Source organism: Megalobrama amblycephala, linkage group LG9 (assembly GCF_018812025.1).
Source record: "Megalobrama amblycephala isolate DHTTF-2021 linkage group LG9, ASM1881202v1, whole genome shotgun sequence".
In the NCBI taxonomy this organism is placed as follows: Eukaryota; Metazoa; Chordata; class Actinopteri; order Cypriniformes; family Xenocyprididae; genus Megalobrama; species Megalobrama amblycephala.
The window spans coordinates 26304626-26323958 of record NC_063052.1 but is presented as its reverse complement, the minus strand read 5'-3'; the positions used below and the strand labels follow the sequence as shown (position 1 = coordinate 26323958).

General features: G+C 37.7%; 1 pseudogene; it reads right to left on the bottom strand.

The window, feature by feature from the left end:
• Positions 1 to 19333, bottom strand: part of LOC125275459 — a 67037-nt pseudogene that overhangs the window by 25426 nt on the left and 22278 nt on the right.

Sequence of the window (19333 nt, the reverse complement as noted above, 5' to 3'; positions counted from 1 at the left end):
AATTACCATGAACTTCATGAGCCTGACAGTATGCACAATTTTTATCCCCATCACAGGCTGAACAGGAAGATTTATAATCTTTTTTGGTTTTGTGTTTTATAAAACTATTTTTGTTTCTAATCATCTTTTGAATTGATTGGAGTGATGCTCTTGGCTATGGAAGCTTTTTTCCGCCACAGAGTAAAAATAAATAAATAAATAAAGTAATTGCGACTTTTTATCTCAAAATTCTGACCCTTTTTCCCAGAATTGAGTGACAAAGTCGCAATTGGGAGTTGTAAAGTCAGAATTGCAAGATAAGTCGCAAATACCTTTTTTAGTTTTTATTCCATGGGGGAAACAAGCTTCCATAGTTGGCAAAAAAAAATACAATTCATAATCATCTTTATCTGAAAGTTCATGCCCTTGTTTTTCCATGATGAGGGCATGTCACACAACCTGTCCAAGTTGGCAGATAAATGTGACAGATAAATGTGACCGATAAATGTGACCAAGAAGTGTTTAGTTTGATTGACATCAACAACAAAGAATATTAAGTGTTTTTCCTTGATCGTTTGTGATGAAGTACCATACATTCCAAGTACCATTTAAAAGTTTTGGATAAGTATGTTTATTTTATTTTTCTTTCTTTCTTTCTTTTTTGTTGTTGTTTTTTTGGAAAGAAATTAATACTTTTATTGAGCAAGGATAGATTAAATTGATCAAATGCAACAGTAAAGACATTTAGAATGTTACCATTTCAAATAAATACTGTTTTATTCTATTCATCAAATCAGCATATTAAGATAATTTCTGAAGGATCATTTGATACTGAAGACTTCAGCTTTGCCATTACAAGAATAAAACATTTTTACAGGAACGAATGATTACATTTTAAAATATATTAAAAATGAACAGTTATTTTAAATTGTAAATATTTCACAATAAAACTTTTTTATAAAAAAAAAATATATATATTTAAGTCATGACAACTCTCGGAGTGAATAGATTTCAACCAGCATTTATTGGTATGGAGCATGGAATGTAAATAGGCTTGATTATGGCGGACGAGATCTGCTACGCTGCTGCTGCTGAGCAAATACATAATTTGTTCAGCTTAGTCAAAATAACAACAAAGGAAAGGCTGCTGCAAGATGATAAAAAACCCCATAGCAGATCTCTACAGGTTATGTCTGAAGTACAGGATGATAAAAGTTCTCATATCATGCAGCGTGCTGATCGCAGGATACGATATAAATAAAGCTATGTGGATTAGGAAGTAGCTCTGATTGGTTGGTGTCGCAGTACTGAAAGTACCAATCAGTGATAGTTAGAGGTTCACGACTGAACTTTATATCTGTGTTGTATTTTTAGTCTAACAAGAATATTTTTGGTGCGCCAAAAAAAACAAAATAACGACTTATATAGTGATAGCCGATTTCAAAACACTGCTTCAGGAAGCATCGGAGCACAAATGAATCAGTGTATCGAATCTGCTGTTCGGAGCGCCAAAGTCACGTGATTTCAGCCGTTGGCAGTTTGACACGCGATCTGAATCATGATTCGATACACTGATTCATTTTTGCTCCGATGCTTCCTGAAGCAGTGTTTTGAAATCAGCCATCACTATATTAGTCATTATTTTGTTTTTTTTTGGCGCACCAAAAGTATTCTCGTCTCTTTATAATATTAATATTGAACCACTGTACTCACATGAACCGATTTAAATATGTTTTTAGTACCTTTATGGATCTTGAGAGAGGAAGTGTCATTGCTCCCTATGAAGGCCTCACGGAGCCATCGGATTTCAACTAAAATATCTTAATTTGTGTTCCGAAGATGAACGAAGGTCTTACGGGTGTGGAACCGCATGAGATAAATGAGAGAATTTTCATTTTTGGGTGAACTAACCCTTTAGCACATTAACCAGATGTCACAGTGTCTAAGTGTATTTCCCTGTCTATCCACTAGAGAGCGCTCTTCCCTTCCACTTTGTCTCTGCCATGAACACTATTTTTTGATGAAAGAGTCCTTTTGCCCAGTTCTCATCTGGGTTGATTGCCCTCAGCTGGTTTTCATTTGTATTGTTTGTCTGTCTATTTAAGTTGTTTATTTCTGCATTTGTCATCAAAGTTTTGTATTGTCAAGTAATGTTCTTATGGCTTTCTGTTATTTGATATCTCTTGTGGTTTTGGAACTTTGCCTGTCATTTGGATTTCTCTTTTGTCTTGCCCTTTGGATAATGTTTTGTGGATTTTTATTCCTACAAATAAAGCTGCACATGGATCTTCTTAAACCTAGTCTCTGAGCAGTACCCAGCCATGACACCAGAGTCATTTACATATAATGTTTAATTGCAAGGGTCATAGAAGGTGGAAATTGTCATGAAAAGCTAAATTATTACTTTTTTGTGTAAGTCACCTTTAAAAAAAGTATACACAGTATAAAAAACATTATATACTTTTATATAACAGTATAAAAGTGTAAACAAGTAAAAACAGTATTAGTTTTAACTTGGCACTATCATATCTATATTCTCATGAAAAGTGTTGCTTATAAATAATAATTTTCATCTAACTAGGCCCATTTTTTTTTTTTTTTTTGCTAAAATTTTGCACAAGGTTTGAATCTGTGGTAGCCAGTTTTGCCTTATTCTGTCCATATTAACTAATCTTTTACCCTAGAGAAAGTGTTTTTGATTACCCTCATTCGGTGTGATCCCTGTCAGCAGCAGCTCATAGGTGAAGACAGACTGGCTCAAGGCTTGGCCTTTGACCTGATGGTGGAACATGATTGGGAAAGTTCCTCCCGCATGTTCTCCAACAGTGCAAAGCAACTGTGTATCTGTGACGGATGTCACACTACAAGCCACACCGCCGATCTCTAAGGAGATGAGTGCAACATCTGTGCCAAAGCCAGAACCAGAGATGGTGATCTCTGTTCCAACCGGACCTGCAAGGAAGGGATTAAGTCCGTTGTATTACTAAAATGTGTTGTGATATTCAGTAGTTCAATAGAATGCTGCAGAGATTACATATTTTTGTATGCCAAAACCTACATAAGAGTTAGCATTTTATCTTTTCTGGTCCCATTGTTAATGTTTTTTTTTTATGGGTTTTTGTTTAAATGCTTGAAATAAGGTCTGTGGTTAACACAATATCAGGATACTTTCACGTTTTATTCTATGACTACAGAGGTTGTCTGAGACATTAACATCATCACACCGAACAGGTAAACTCATCAAAAATGTTTTTTTTTTAAACAAAGACCCAAAAGAAAATTCAGAAGCTTAATGATGGTGATGTTGAAGTCATGAGACCGTTTATTGCCTATGTTTAGCTTGAACATAGGCAAAAAACGTAACAATCCAAACTTTTGTTGGACATAGAGGTTATTTTATGCAATAATCAAACAGTAAATGGAAAAATCCTATTTGGTTTTTGTTGACTGAACAAGGGTGATGCTAACTTTTGTGTTGGCGTACAAAAATACAGTATGTCATCACTGCAGCACTCCACAGTAAATGGAACTAATTACATTATTTTTAAATGGTCTTACCGGTTATGGGACTGATAGAGTTAATATTTGGAGTTTGTTCTCTAGAGTAGTTGAAAAGTTGAGGTGGATACACAACATCAAACACCTTAATGTTCACCTGCACCTGTCCCTCTGCATGAGGAGGTGTCATGCACCTCACCGTGTCTGGAGTCACATCTAAAATCCTGCAGGGGGAGTTAGCGAGTTTCACAATTGTATTTCCAACCACAAAGCCATTTCCTGTGATCAAGAGTGGGGTTCCTCCAGCAATGCTGCCTGATGTTGGGTAGACACTGGCTTGTGCTATGCTGGTCAGGGTGGTGTCTCCGGTGGCACGACCTTTGCTCTTGACCACCACCTTTAGGACATGCGTGCCAGCGGGAAGGGCACCAACTAAAACCTTGATGTTGCTATCGTTGACTTCTGTGACTTCCAGCAGGATGTTGGCCACATATACTATTAGATCGGTAGAACTGTTCCCAAATCCACCGCCGGTGACCTCAACATTAGTGGAGTTTCCACTAACCGAGTTAGGGACACTGCAGAGACATACGGTGCGATGGAGTTGGAATATTCAAACATGCAATCAGAACTGCATGAGGAAGAGATGGATTTGACGGAAACTGTGACGTTTCCCCTGCGAGCTGCAGATGGTGAGGTATCGCACACCACATGAGAGTAGTTCATGAAAACCACATTGCATGGAATGTTTGCTACCGTAACCAAACCATTCGAGAATCCAGAACCAGAGATGAAGAGACGCGTGTAGCCTGTGGTGCTGCCCACCAAGGGAAAGACGGAATCGACCACGGGTAGAACTACAAATCTGCGGTCGTACTCTTTCGGCATGGACAGGATGGCAGTGCCAAGGTTGTTGACTCTAACACTTACAGATAAGGGGATGCCCACTGGTGCTCCGCTTTCAGGACTGAGTTGGCAGTTAATCTCAGTGGAGGTGCTGCTGATGATGTTGCATGGATGATCTCCAACTTTGACCTTTGGTTGCCAAAAAATAAGGATAAATATATATACATACATACATGCATACACACACACACACACACATTTTATATATATATATATATATATATATATATATATATATATATATATATATATATATATACACATACATATATATATATAAGCACACACATATATATATATATATATATATATATATATATATATATATATATACCGTATAAACACACACACACACATATATATATATATATATATATATATATATATATATTATTTATTTATTTTATTGCTGTGTATTTCTGTAACATCTGTCAGTTGTTTGGGACATTTTAAGTGTGGTATTCTAAAAAAATTCTTTAAAGCACCTTTAATGTCATTCATGGCAGACCCACTGAAGCTCACCTCGTTTGCACAGTTAATGTTGCTAAAGCCAGATCCACCGATGTTGATGATGTCATGTGTGGTGCCATGGTCAGGTGTAATGTGGTACACAGTGGGGCTGGCGCAGGAAGTAAAACTGAAGTAGTGACCGTCAGAGGTGTCAGTAAATTCCAGCTGATCTTGAAAACAGTCCGAAGTGGCCACACACTCAGAGTGAGATGAGTTAATTGGTCCTGAAAATGGGTGGACACATAATAATGATGGTTTTACCTACTAATTCTTTACCAATAACCACAGCTTATCCTGAAGTTTAAAATTCTGAATGTAATTTTGAGTAAAATTTCTTATGAAAATGTTGCCATTGTACCTAAATTCATAGAGGCCTGTATTCCTGTCACAAACACCTGAAGCCCAACAGTGCTCTCCTCCAGAGGCATAACGGTCACGACACCCTGCAGTGTCTTCTGGTTGCCAGAGTCAATGTAACCGCTGCTGTAGTAGTAAACTCCAGGAGATGTGAAACGATAGGCGAAAAACCCTAACAATAATACAGACACAACAAGATCAGATTTTGAGTCAATCAAACTAGTGTCACACCTCCAGTTCTCATTGTCCTTTATACGGAATACAAACTTACATTTATGGAATAAGGGATTTGTTATGATTGCTTAGCAAAAGCATTTGTTATGATTGTCCAGCACAATAGCACAGTACATTGTTTTCTGCAAAATGACCAGTGTGTAATTATGTTGTAATTATAGTTAATTACAGAGCAGACATCCTGGGTTTACTCTTCATGAAATCTGACAATCTCACAAATCAAATGCTTGTCTGAATCAGGGGTATTTAATTATACTTTCCTGAAGATCCAATGATTCCAATTCTGTATAAGAATTAGACTAGATGTACAATTTTAAGAATGGATTGGTTTTCAAAATGGTGTTGAGGCAAATGCTGTTCACATAAATAGTTTGCGTAAAATGCATAGTTTTCTTGTCTGCTTAATTTAAATTCGATTTAGCAGTGTTAACACACAGGCTATCAGATAATAGTTGTTGAAGTATTTGTACCTTTGGCAGTTCGGGTGTCTCCACTGCTGAAAGCAATGCCATCATAGTCTGTGCTGCTGGGACTGGACACACTGAAGACCCTGTAGCCCAGATCCGGCACAAAAGCTGGTGCGTCCCAACGCCAAATCACTGTGTCCCCCACTGAGGCTATTATCGCAGAGGGACTCCAGGCGTAACCCTGACTGTACACTACACACATATGATGTAATTAACTGTCTGGTAAGCAGAGTGTTAAGGAACCCCATATATATGTATATATATATATATATATATATATATATATATATACAGGTCCTTCTAAAAAAATTAGCATATTGTGATAAAAGTTCATTATTTTCCATAATGTAATGATAAAAATTCAACTTTCATATATTTTAGATTCATTGCACACCAACTGAAATATTTCAGGTCTTTTATTGTTTTAATACTGATGATTTTGGCATACAGCTCATGAAAACCCAAAATTCCTATCTCAAAAAATTAGCATATCATGAAAAGGTTCTCTAAACGAGCTATTAACCTAATCATCTGAATCAACTAATTAACTCTAAACACCTGCAAAAGATTCCTGAGGCTTTTAAAAACTCCCAGCCTGGTTCATTACTCAAAACCGCAATCATGGGTAAGACTGCCGACCTGACTGCTGTCCAGAAGGCCATCATTGACACCCTCAAGCCAGAGGGTAAGACACAGAAAGAAATTTCTGAACGAATAGGCTGTTCCCAGAGTGCTGTATCAAGGCACCTCAGTGGGAAGTCTGTGGGAAGGAAAAAGTGTGGCAAAAAACGAGAAGAGGTGACCGGACCCTGAGGAAGATTGTGGAGAAGGACCGATTCCAGACCTTGGGGGACCTGCGGAAGCAGTGGACTGAGTCTGAAGTACAAACATCCAGAGCCACCATGCACAGGCGTGTGCAGGAAATGGGCTACAGGTGCCGCATTCCCCAGGTCAAGCCACTTTTGAACCAGAAACAGCGGCAGAAGCGCCTGACCTGGGCTACAGAGAAGCAGCACTGGACTGTTGCTCAGTGGTCCAAAGTACTTTTTTCGGATGAAAGCAAATTTTGCATGTCATTCGGAAATCAAGGTGCCAGAGTCTGGAGGAAGACTGGGGAGAAGGAAATGCCAAAATGCCTGAAGTCCAGTGTCAAGTACCCACAGTCAGTGATGGTCTGGGGTGCCATGTCAGCTGCTGGTGTTGGTCCACTGTGTTTTATCAAGGGCAGGGTCAATGCAGCTAGCTATCAGGAGATTTTGGAGCACTTCATGCTTCCATCTGCTGAAAAGCTTTATGGAGATGAAGATTTCGTTTTTCAGCACGACCTGGCACCTGCTCACAGTGCCAAAACCACTGGTAAATGGTTTACTGACCATGGTATTACTGTGCTCAATTGGCCTGCCAACTCTCCTGACCTGAACCCCATAGAGAATCTTGAGAGACGCAAGACCCAACACTCTGGATGAGCTTAAGGCCGCTATCGAAGCATCCTGGGCCTCCATAACACCTCAGCAGTGCCACAGGCTGATTGCCTCCATGCCACGCCGCATTGAAGCAGTCATTTCTGCAAAAGGATTCCCGACCAAGTATTGAGTGCATAACTGAACATAATTATTTGAAGGTTGACTTTTTTTGTATTAAAAACACTTTTCTTTTATTGGTCGGATGAAATATGCTAATTTTTTGAGATAGGAATTTTGGGTTTTCATGAGCTATATGCCAAGATCATCAGTATTAAAACAATAAAAGACCTGAAATATTTCAGTTGGTGTGCAATGAATCTAAAATATATGAAAGTTTATTTTTTATCATTACATTATGGAAAATAATGAACTTTTATCACAATATGCTAATTTTTTGAGAAGGACCTGTGTATATATATATATATATATATATATATATATATATATATATATATCTCCAAACAGTGCTATGAAATATCTTGCTTTTCACAAGCAGCTCTAGTATTTGATAAGTCATGAGGAAACAGTCATTGTGCTGACAGAAATTGTTTCACTGTCTCTGATGCATTCAGATTTTGTGTGCGTGACAGAAAAAGAGATAAAAGTAAAGAGATATTACCGGGGTGGAAACCTTGGTTCGTCACGGTGTGTGTTTTATCTCTAGTCTGGGTCACACACTCAAGTTGATGATCTGAAGCGGCTGTCACTCGACATTGTGTGTCCCCTGTATGAAACACAACTAGTACTCTATGATCTGGAAATGATTGGTTTCAGTAATACACTTTTAAAGATCAAAGAGTAAACACATAGACACAAAGAGTATTTTTAAGAATATTGATATGTATTTTTTTCTGTTGTAGTCTTGTCTTACCTAGAGTGACATTATTGTCTTCTGCGACAGGGCTGAACCCGGAGCCGGTGATAGTGATGGTGGTTCCACCATACAAGGACCCCAGAGATGGAGAAAAACTTGTGACCTCTAGAACATACGCTATGGTAGTATTAACGCCAGTGCTGCACACAATGAAAAGAAATATTTTATCACTTTAAAAACTTATGATTTAATGTCATTGTAAATGCACAATTCCATTCTTCAGTCGTAACATTATATTTACATACAGTTTGAAATCTGCTGTTATGGAGTTTATTAAGTGATGTAAGACCTGGTTAAGGGGTAACCCTGGTTTCCGACTCTCACACGGACATTGTACAAAGCTGGGGGAAGTGTAGGTAACAGGCATGTTATGCTTTCATTGGTCCACTGCAGCAATTTGCACTCAGATTCACCAATCAAAACAGAGCTGCTATTAGCCTGCGCCTCAAAATTTGTGCCCAAGATGGTGAGAATCCTGCGACCTTTATCAAAAAAAAAAAAAAGGAATGAAAACAGGGTAAAATTCATGGCTGTTCTTGTAAGATTGCGAGGAGTGGGGACAATAAGGAAGTTAGATACAAAATTGCTGTGATTGTTTATTGGTGTAAGTGTTTAGAATATATTTCAGTGTTGTTGACAGGTCCTTTTAAGAAACGTCAGTTTTGATTGTCCTTCACATCAGCCATACTGGCTTTTCTGATTCTATGACATCAGCTAAAGTGCACAGAAGAGCTGGATAAGACTTTTAGCTGAAGTGTGTGTGGAGGCCATATGGGGGTTTAAATCTGAAACCAAGATGAAAATGCAGATCAGAACAATGGGATGGAAAGAAACACTTGACACTTAAATGTGATTCTACATGTTTGTTTGTTTGTATCCCATGACTTTCATGTTCATTATCACGTCTCTCTAAGAACAAAAGCTAACCAGAGTTTAATTTGAATATGGTAGCAGTGGAATTTAGTAATTGTAGGCTCGACCCTTTTTAAGGGTTATGTTGACAGTTTCTACAGTTTCTGTCACATACATCTAGAAATTTTAGCCTACTGTTGCTATCAGCAGTTCAAAGCGTAGACATGTCTACAGGCTATTTGGAAAAAAGCAGCTGATAGATAAAAAAATCACAACACAATATTTCCTTCAACATAAAGGGTCCGAAATGGACACTCGCAAAATGCCAAATTGATTAAAAATGTTGGCGGTAATGTTAAAAGAAGAACATAAGACATGGTTTACATTGCACTGTAAAACTTACAGCCTAGTCCTTGCTGATCTAAGAGACATGCCTGATTCAAATCAAAGATATACAAACGATTGCTAAAGAAAACATGTTGTGACGCATGTTTTCTTTCAACTTCCTCCTCAGTCCTCAGTGAACATTTACCATCAGGAGTTTATCTAGGGCACTTAAAGGTTTTCTTCATAACTGAATATACAGTATCTCACAGAAGTGAGTACACCTCTCACATTTTTGTAAATATTTTATTATATCTTTTCATGTGACAACACTGAAGAAATGACACTTTGCTACAATATAAAGTAGTGAGTGTTCAGCTTGTATAAAAGTGTAAATTTGCTGTCCCCTTAAAATCATTCAACACACAGCCATTAATGTCTAAACCTCTGGCCACAAAAGTGAGTACACCCCTAAGTGAAAATGTCCAAATTTGGCCCAAAGTGTCAATATTTTGTGTGGCCACCATTATTTTCCAGCACTGCCTTAACCCTCTTGGGCATGGAGTTCACCAGAGCTGTCACAGTACATGTTGGCATTCATGGTTCCCTCAATGAACTGTAGCTCCCCAGTGCCGGCAGCACTCATGCAGCCCCAGACCATGACACTCCCACCACCATGCTTGACTGTAGGCAAGACACAGTTGTCTTTGAACACCTCACCTGGTTGCCGCCACAAACGCTTGACAACATCTGAACCAAATAAATTTATCTTGGTCTCATCAGACCACAGGACATGGTTCCAGTAATCCATGTCCTTAGTTTGCTTGTCTTTAGCAAACTGTTTGCGGGCTTTCTTGTGCATCATCTTTAGAAGAGGCTTCCTTCTGGGACGACAGCCATGCAGACCAGTTTGATGCAGTGTGCGGCATATGGTCTGAGCACTGACATGGCTGACCCCCCACCCCTTCAACCTCTGCAGCAATGCTGGCAGCACTCATACATCTGTTTCCCAAACACAACCTCTGGATATGACGCTGAGCACGTGCAAACTTCTTTGGTTGATCATGGCGAGGCCTGTTCTGAGTGGAACCTGTCCTGTTAAACCGCTGTATGGTCTTGGCCACCATGCTGCAGCTCAGTTTCAGGGTCTTAGCAATCTTCTTATAGCCTACGTCATCTTTATGTAGAGCAACGATTCTTTTTTTCAGTTCCTCAGAGAGTTCTTTGCCATGAGGTACCATGTTGAACTTCCAGTGACCAGTATGAGAGAGTGAGAGCGATAACGCCAAATTTAACACACCTGCTCCCCATTCACACCTTTAACTAATGAGTCACATGACACCGGGGAGAGAAAATGTCTAATTGGGCCCAATTTGGACATTTTTACTTAGGGGTGTATTTACTTTTGTGGCCAGCGGTTAAGACATTAATGGCTGTGTGTTGAGTTATTTTGAGGGGAAAGCAAATTTACACTGTTATACAAGCTGAACACTCACTACTTTACATTGTAGCAAAGTGTCATTTCTTCAGTGTTGTCACATGAAAAGATATAATAAAATATTTACAAAAATGTGAGGGGTGTACTCACTTCTGTGAGATACTGTATATTATTAATTTAATTTATAATTTATGTATGTGTATATATAAAATGGATAGTTCCAGTCCTTGGTTCTGATTAGTTGAGCCGCATTCAAAGCCATTGTAAATTACTCTTCAATACTCTACATGTGCGACCTCATTACATCAGTATTACTGCGCCATTGAATCTATTTGATGCTACGTCTGTATGTTTCTTGGCAATCATTCTGTAAAACAATTCAGTATTACTACGGCAAAGTAATTGTTTCAAAATATCAGATTGTGTTGTAAATTTTGACTTAATGGGAGGGCTAATCATGGATGAGAGGTGAAAAGAGATGGACAGGACAGAGAAAGAAGATAAAAAAAAACAAAGAGAGAAATTGAAGAGCTGGAAATGTCAAGAAATTAAGCCAGGACTGTTAAATAGACTATGTGGTCTGTTTGCTGTTTTCAAACCTGGAATGCTGAAAAAGATTTGAATATTGATTTTAAAACAATAACCTAAACCGTCAGTTTTATGCCTCCATGAAAAACAGGAAAGGTGAACCCTACAGTTTCAGCAGTTATGTGGGCCTACGTGCCGGGCTTAACAAAGTACACAAATGATCCACCGATCAGCTGATGCTTGTTTTTGTAGAAAGATCCCGAGTACCATAGCAACAACTTTTTTGTGGAGTAGTAAAAAATCTTCACAGAGAAGGATGTGACAAAACATTCCATGCTGCGTTAACGGAGGCAGATTTTTAGAAAATCGAGCAGTCTGTGGCACTGAATCCAAATAAAGTAAAGTGTCGTCAAGTATGGTAACCAACACTCAGAATTTGTCCTCTGCATTTAACCCATCTATTATTAATAACAATAAATAATTCATTTGAATGCTGTCTATGCAACTTGTTGATCATGCAGATTTGTTTATGCATTTAACTCGTGGCCATGAGAAATAGCCAGCAGATGTCATTCCCTCACCATAGAGAAGGCATGGCCATGAGAAAATTATATTGTTCCCTCAAGATAGGATCTCGTGACCATAAGTTATCACATTCCCATGAGTTAATATGATGTTCCTACAAATGAATATCTCATGGCCACAACAAATTATGACATTCCCATGAGTTAATATGTCACACGACAAAACTAAGTAAACCGAACATGTCCCCTCCCAGTCACTGTAGAAATTAACTGAAAGCTGGTCTTCCTTATTTACTACTCTGCATTCTTGTGAATAAAGGCAAGTGAACTCTAAGAAAAGAATATATTCAACAGGCAGAGTATCGGATTATAGCTCTAAATCTCATCAATTCGAATACAACAGTTGTTGACTGTTTGTAAACATAGAATGAGACCAACTATAGGGCACCAATTTTGACAAGATGAATAGGTATTGAAAAACATATTTGAACATCTAAAGCAATTCAGGGTAATTGTCAATGTCACGGTCTGGGTCTAATGTGGGTCTAATGTCTAATGTCCCAGCTTCTTTTACATTTTAAAGTCATGACTTTAATTCCCAGGGAATACATGAACTGTTAAACATATCTGCCCTGAATTGGGTAAAAGTGTCTACCAAATTCATAAATATTAATATCTTACCAAATACTGTTGTAGTTTGTGGGCTCACAGATTTGATTAAGGCCATCAGAGTGTTGTTGTATGTAAAAGAGCCATTTGATATTGCTGTCATCTCTGCCGTGGTCAATGTTACTGTCTGTTCACCTTCCGACCCCTGATTGATGTCATACACAAGATTCATGTATAAAATGTTCATGGATTCAGTATTGTAAAGAATAATTTTATTTTTGAATGTATGTCCATTAAAGGGGAAATTCAGTAAGATTGCATTGTGCCCACTGATGATGTTGTTTATTCTGATGTGCCGTCTATGTTGTTTTAGTATCGGATTCACCAAAGGAAAGATGAAAATTCCATGTACTAAATGCAATTTACATGTGACAATTTCCCATATTTCAAGTCAGCTCTGAGTGTCAACTTGTGGACCATGTGGATGTAATTTTTTTTTAAACGAGATTCCATTTAAAGTGGTGCAACCGTTTAGTGAATTTGCCCCTAGAGGTTTCGTCAATAATACCAATATAAACAACATTAATAAGCAATTTTTATATTCTATCACAAATAACCCATTTAGGATTTAAAATTACTTCTTTTTTTTTTTTCTGGAAATCTTCATGGAAAATCAAGCTCTTCACTTACAGCTGGAACTATGCATCTCAGCTGGAAAAGTTCCACTTCTATAATGTTACATGGCTGAGTGCCAATGGTGACTGCAGTATCATTACTGAATCCATAGCCTGAAACTGTCAGAATCGTCCCTCCTGTGAAGCCATACAGAGGAAGATCATGCTTATAGCTAATTGTAAATAACAGTTGTAAGATATGTTGGGATAACATTGATAAGCAGATATATAAAAATAGTCTACACTCTACTATATGTAGAGAAGTGTAATGCTACATGTACCTGCCACACTTCCTGTTGTGGGGTTTAAGGAGGTCACTCCTAACAGGTGTGTGAAGTTAAAGCTGTTGTTATTCTGGTATCTGGCATTTCCCAGTACAGAGAAACTCAGAGAGACTGGATGTACACCTGCACTTGCAGGACCGACCTGGCAGGTTATAGAGGTATCTAAAACACAAATAAGCAATTTGATCAGATGTTTGCTTAAATAGTCTATAAATAATAATAAAAAGCTTGAATAGTATAATCCTTTAAGTGCCATATTATGCTTTAAAAAAAATAAATAAATAAAAAATTACCTTTCATGCAGTGTGTAATATAGCTGTTTATGAATGTAAAAGGTCTGCAAAATTTTAAAGATCAAACTGCATGACAAATAAACTTATAGTCTCCTAAAAGAAAGAGTTGATTCTGAACTGCCGAAACAAGTCATCAACTCCAGTCTCACTTGCAGTTACATACCTATGTAACAGTGTAACAAATTTGCATAATTCTAGCGTATGGTCTTCATTGGCTGTCCGCGAAAAACCTCTAATTTGACCTGCCCTCAAAACACTGTAGTTGTAGCTGAGACTTTGAGTAATTTGTTTCACGAGTTTGTGTGCCCATATAATCTTAGCGTAAGTGGTAAACAGATTTGGCTTGCTGTCTGCTATAGAGGGGCTTGGAAAGAATATCCTATTCGAGCTCCGATTGCCCCCCTATAACAGGCAAAAATAAGTACAAAAGGAGGGGAAGGGGAGGAGGAGGGATGCCAAAAGAACTAACAACAGGAAGTTGTAAGATGCTGGTTTTATACCTCGGTATTAATTGGAAGATTAGATGGGCGTACTCCTCCAGAAATTACGTTTATTAACTTCACTTTGTGTTGTTGGCATGTGGAGAAAACGCTGCTTTCAGCACTGCAAATCCACTTTGCATGCACTTCAAAAGGATGAGAATAATACAGAAAAACTGACACCATCAGTACTGTTTCAATCACTGTGTATCAAGCACTGAGGAAGCCTCCGGAGCTGAACTTCAGATATGGTAATAGGCGTTTAGTTTCTGACATGCTGTTAGCGGTAGACCAACCACAACAGACTGGACCATCTGACCAATCAGAGCAGAGTAAGCTCGCAGAAATTAGGAGAGTTTAGAGAAACCAAATCAGAATGAACTGTTTTCAGACTTTTGAGAAATGAGGTGATGTGCAGTGTATAATATGAAAAAATTAAAGTGTTTTTGACCTTGGATGCATGTAAACCTATTGTAGGAGACCTCCAAAACAAAATTAGAAACCAAAATAGCATAATAGGCACACTTTATTGTCTAATTTTGTGTTCCACAGAAGTCATAAGTATTTAGAACAACATAAAATCGAGTAAATGATGACAAAATCATATTTCCTAAAAATGACCAATGATGCAATGTGTTTTTTGTTGTTATTGTTGTTGTTTTTACATTTTGTTAACAAAAGGTGATATGTCATCTGAAAGCAGCTTGTCACCTGATTTTATCGCATTACTGGGTTTTGACTTACTGGTAACCTGTAGAACAGAGCATTCCACATCTCCAGTCTTTACAGTGACATTTCCACCATCAAAACCAGATCCAGTTATGGTAAGAACTGTGCCCAGACCGCTTGATCCTGAATGACAAGATATATCAGTAATAGAAACACTATGAATGGAGATGACAGCTTTAATGTGAGACTTGATCATTTACTCTACCTTCTGTAGGCGAGATCCCGGTCACTGTTGGGGTCTTTGATTCACTCCAGGTGAAACCACAGTCCCCTGAGCACCATGATGGGATACCATTGATGAAAACTTCCACCTTAAAGATAAGCACAGAAATATATACATTTCTGTCATTAAACATCCTAAACCAATGTGTCTCAACTGGTTTTGCTCAGGACCCAGATATTACACTGGATTTTAACTTTATATTTACATTAAGAGGAGACCCAACATAGTACTAAAAAGAGAATAAAAAAAATCTAAAACATTTACATTAATAGAATATTCAATAAAAATAATACTAATCACTCTTAATGTTTACACTTTTTACCAACAAAATTTTAGGATGATGATGCACATTCAAACTACGGAATACACATCTGTCCTTTTGTAATAATACAAATAAAACTGTCTGTCTTTAGTTCAGATGTAATCCGCTCATGCATAATCCCTAGAACAGTGTATATTCAAACACACAACCGGACAGGCCCTTTAACTGACCCACTATGTAGCACAATTGAAATCTGCACACTACATGGCATCAGGTAACATGAGGAAGAGCCTTTAAAAACAAGCTGCATTTATATGACTGATGTATGTTGGACAAACATAATTACTGCAGTAAAAGCAGTAAGTAAGAAATGCACCTGTGGTTTATATGCAGGCACGCGCAGAAAGTCTCCCATAATTCTCTGTTTGAAGAGGCCTCCTTGCTCGATCTTGCGTGATGTCAATGAAGGGTTCACACCGACCACATTGGAAGCATTGATCTGGTTAACATTATCAAAAAAGGTTAATTTAATTTTTCAAAGTATCTTATGCTTACATAGGCTGGATTATTTGATCAAAAAAACAGTATAATCATTAATATTGTAAAATATTATAGTAGAATTGTTTTATTTTATTTTAATTTTTTTAATACATTTGCCCCTGGTTTCACAGTCAAGGCTTAAGCCTAGTCCCAGATTAAAATGCATGTTTGAGCTGTTTTAACTGAAAGCAAAAGCTATTTTGAAATATAGGAAGGCCCAGCTTTCAGTTCATTTCTACAGTGACTGGGAGGGCATATGTTCGGTTAGTTTAGTTTTGTCGTGGCCATGACATATTAACTCATGGGAACGTCATAATTTGTTGTGGCCATGTGGCCATTAATTTGTAGGAATGTCCTATTAACTCATGGGAATGTGATAAGTTGTGACCACGAAATCCTATCTTAAGGGAACAATATTCTAAAGAGCCATTGATTGTCCTCAAGATGCACACCAGTCTGTGAAACCGGGCCTTTAAAATTTAATTTATTCATGTGATGGCAAAGCTGAATTTAAGCAGCCATTACTCCAATCTTCAGTGTCACATCCTTCAGAAATCATTCTGATATGCTGATTTGGTTTCTTATTATTATCATCAATATTATTATCAATTTCTTATTATTTTCAATTTTGAATACAGTTGTTCTGCTTAAGATATTTGTTCCCACTGGATGAAGTCAAGCCTAGCTCTATTTCATCATTGAATATCTTTTTTTACTTTGAAATACTTCAAATACCCAAGTAAAATGGTTTGCAAACACCTTTCCATGTTGACTTTAAAGTGCCCCTATTATGGATTTTTGAAAATTACCTTTCATGTAATGTGTAACATAGCTCTAAGTGAATGAAAACATCCTGCAAAGCTTTAAATCTGAAAGTGCACAATGTATTAAGTTACTGTCTCTCAAAAGTAAGAGTCAACTCTGAATCAATTAAACTAGTCGTTTGTAAAACGCACAGATGCTTGAAACCCGAAAATTGTGCTGTGTGTTCTCGTAATTTTACTGACGACTGCTTCTTCAACCTAAATGCGTTCAACGATGGATTCGCAGGCTGGTTATTGAAGGATGGGTCAGTACCCAGTTTATTTAGACCAGCTCTTTCCTCTTCCAAATCACAAGTACGATTCATAATTGTTGCCATGTTTGACAGACTGACTGTTTAGTAGGAAAGAATGTATTTATAATTCTCACAGAGAAAATAATTTAAATTAGTTAAGTTTTTAAGGAGCCAAGATATAAAACTGGCCCCAAACAAAAAGACTCACCTGTTCTGATATGCAATCCAACTGAAACAGCACAAGCCTATATGTCCTCTAAGTAAAAAAATAAATAAAAATCTTCTAGACAAATATGCGATTAGCAAGGACTAGAATCCAGTGTCTAACATCCATACTGTTCTGAGTTTCAATTCAATGGCCTAAGTAGAGTAACGTTACTGGATTGAAACCCTTTACACGGTTCAGTCCGAACATGTCACTGACGTCTCCATGTCCAAATTCCAAGCCAGAGTCACCACATTCTCTGTAGCATGCACAAATACATATTTAGCCTGTGTGTGTTGTGTACGCTCAGCGCAGCTTGTAGGTCTAACAGCAATATGTGTTCGCTCGCAATTGTCTAGAAATGTGTCAAATGTTTTTTTGTTGTTACTACTTGGAGTTATGATAAAGAATAGAGCAATATGTTGGTGTACAACTGCAGTGCTTTATCAATACTTTTCTGCGTTGGGCTAACGCATATACAATTACTGTCTGGGTGTTTACCACCGAGCTGTGGGCTAGGTTTGCTAACATAAAAATAAAACAACTTAATTTCTCTCTGAGTCTTTATTTTTAGAACAGAGCGGAGCATCATCATTATTATAATATAATGTAAGTGATGCAAGCACTATATAACCATTTAACCAGCAGAAGTCATCTGACCAATCACCGCAGATTAGCATCACGCAAACAAGGAGTTCGGCAAAATGAATTGTTGAGCGAATCGTTTGGGAGTCGTTGAGCAAATAAGGTAAAAATAAATGCATATTATAAGACAATTAAAGAGTTTTTTGACCTTGCATGCTTTTAAACCTGTTGTTGGGGACTTCCAAAACAAAAATAGGAACCTTTTAAATGCCATAATAGGGGCACTTTAAGTTATGTTATATATTTTAATTAATAGTACACATTTGAGCAGTTCTCCTGCCATCTTCTAAACCCCTTTTTGGGGAACCTCAGTTTATTGTAATAGCACTCTGAACTCTCTCTTACTTTTAACAGAGGCTGATTTCCAGGGATGGTGAGCCATTGGATGTACCAGCTGTAGCCTTTACAGTCTCCATATCTCTGCACCTGCAGCTGGCCGAGCTCTGGGATCCCCTGCAGGGCAAACTGCAGATCCGCAGCACTGATGTCTACCGCCAGGCCTGGGAACACACAACGCACATACCACATGAAAAACCAGATAACCTCTTGGGAGATTGTGTTTATGTAGAAATAAGTCCAGTTCGCAATTCAAATGAATTAAATTTGGGACTGAAACATGATCAACAGTATCCGACATCAAGAATCTGCTATGTATTAACTTATTCAGTTACTTCCAGCAGCTACACAGTAAAGTAACAGATAAACCCAGAGCCAACATGCTTACCTTTAACACGCCGGGCTAAGAACTCAACGTCAAAGGTTCCTGTAAGAGGGGGGCTGGCTTTCTGAGGGCGCATAATGGTGACAGTGGCATTCCCTTGGCTTTGAATCAGTAGGTCACCTGTTCTGTTTGGCATCTTCTGTTGGACAAAAATGAACACAGAAGATTGAGAACACAGAATGCTTACATGGATCACTACATAATTATGTGCACACAATCTGCCGGAAAAATTCAGAGATTCAGTGATAAACTCAAATGACAAATCTTATGAAAAGCAAATATTCTGTTGTCAACCATGACTTGACAATTAAAAGATCAGGAGGATCCAGCACTTCAAGAACTTTAACTTACCTCCAGAAAGCCTATTTCAAACAGCGGGACATCAAAGCCACAGTTGTAAGGTGTCGCTGTGATTTCATAGCTGATTTGTGAAGCATTTGCTTGTTTGCTTACAATTATGTTTGAAAAGAAAAGTCCTGAACTGGCTAGAGCAGGCGGTCTTCTTCTGTGGATTATAACTGAACACGTGGAGAGAGAAAATAGAACATTACGTTTAAGAAAATAAAATAATAAATAATACAAAATTAAGTTTGAATGATAAAATCATTAAAAATAGCTTTGCTGATATATCACCTAATTATCATATAAATTGACAAGC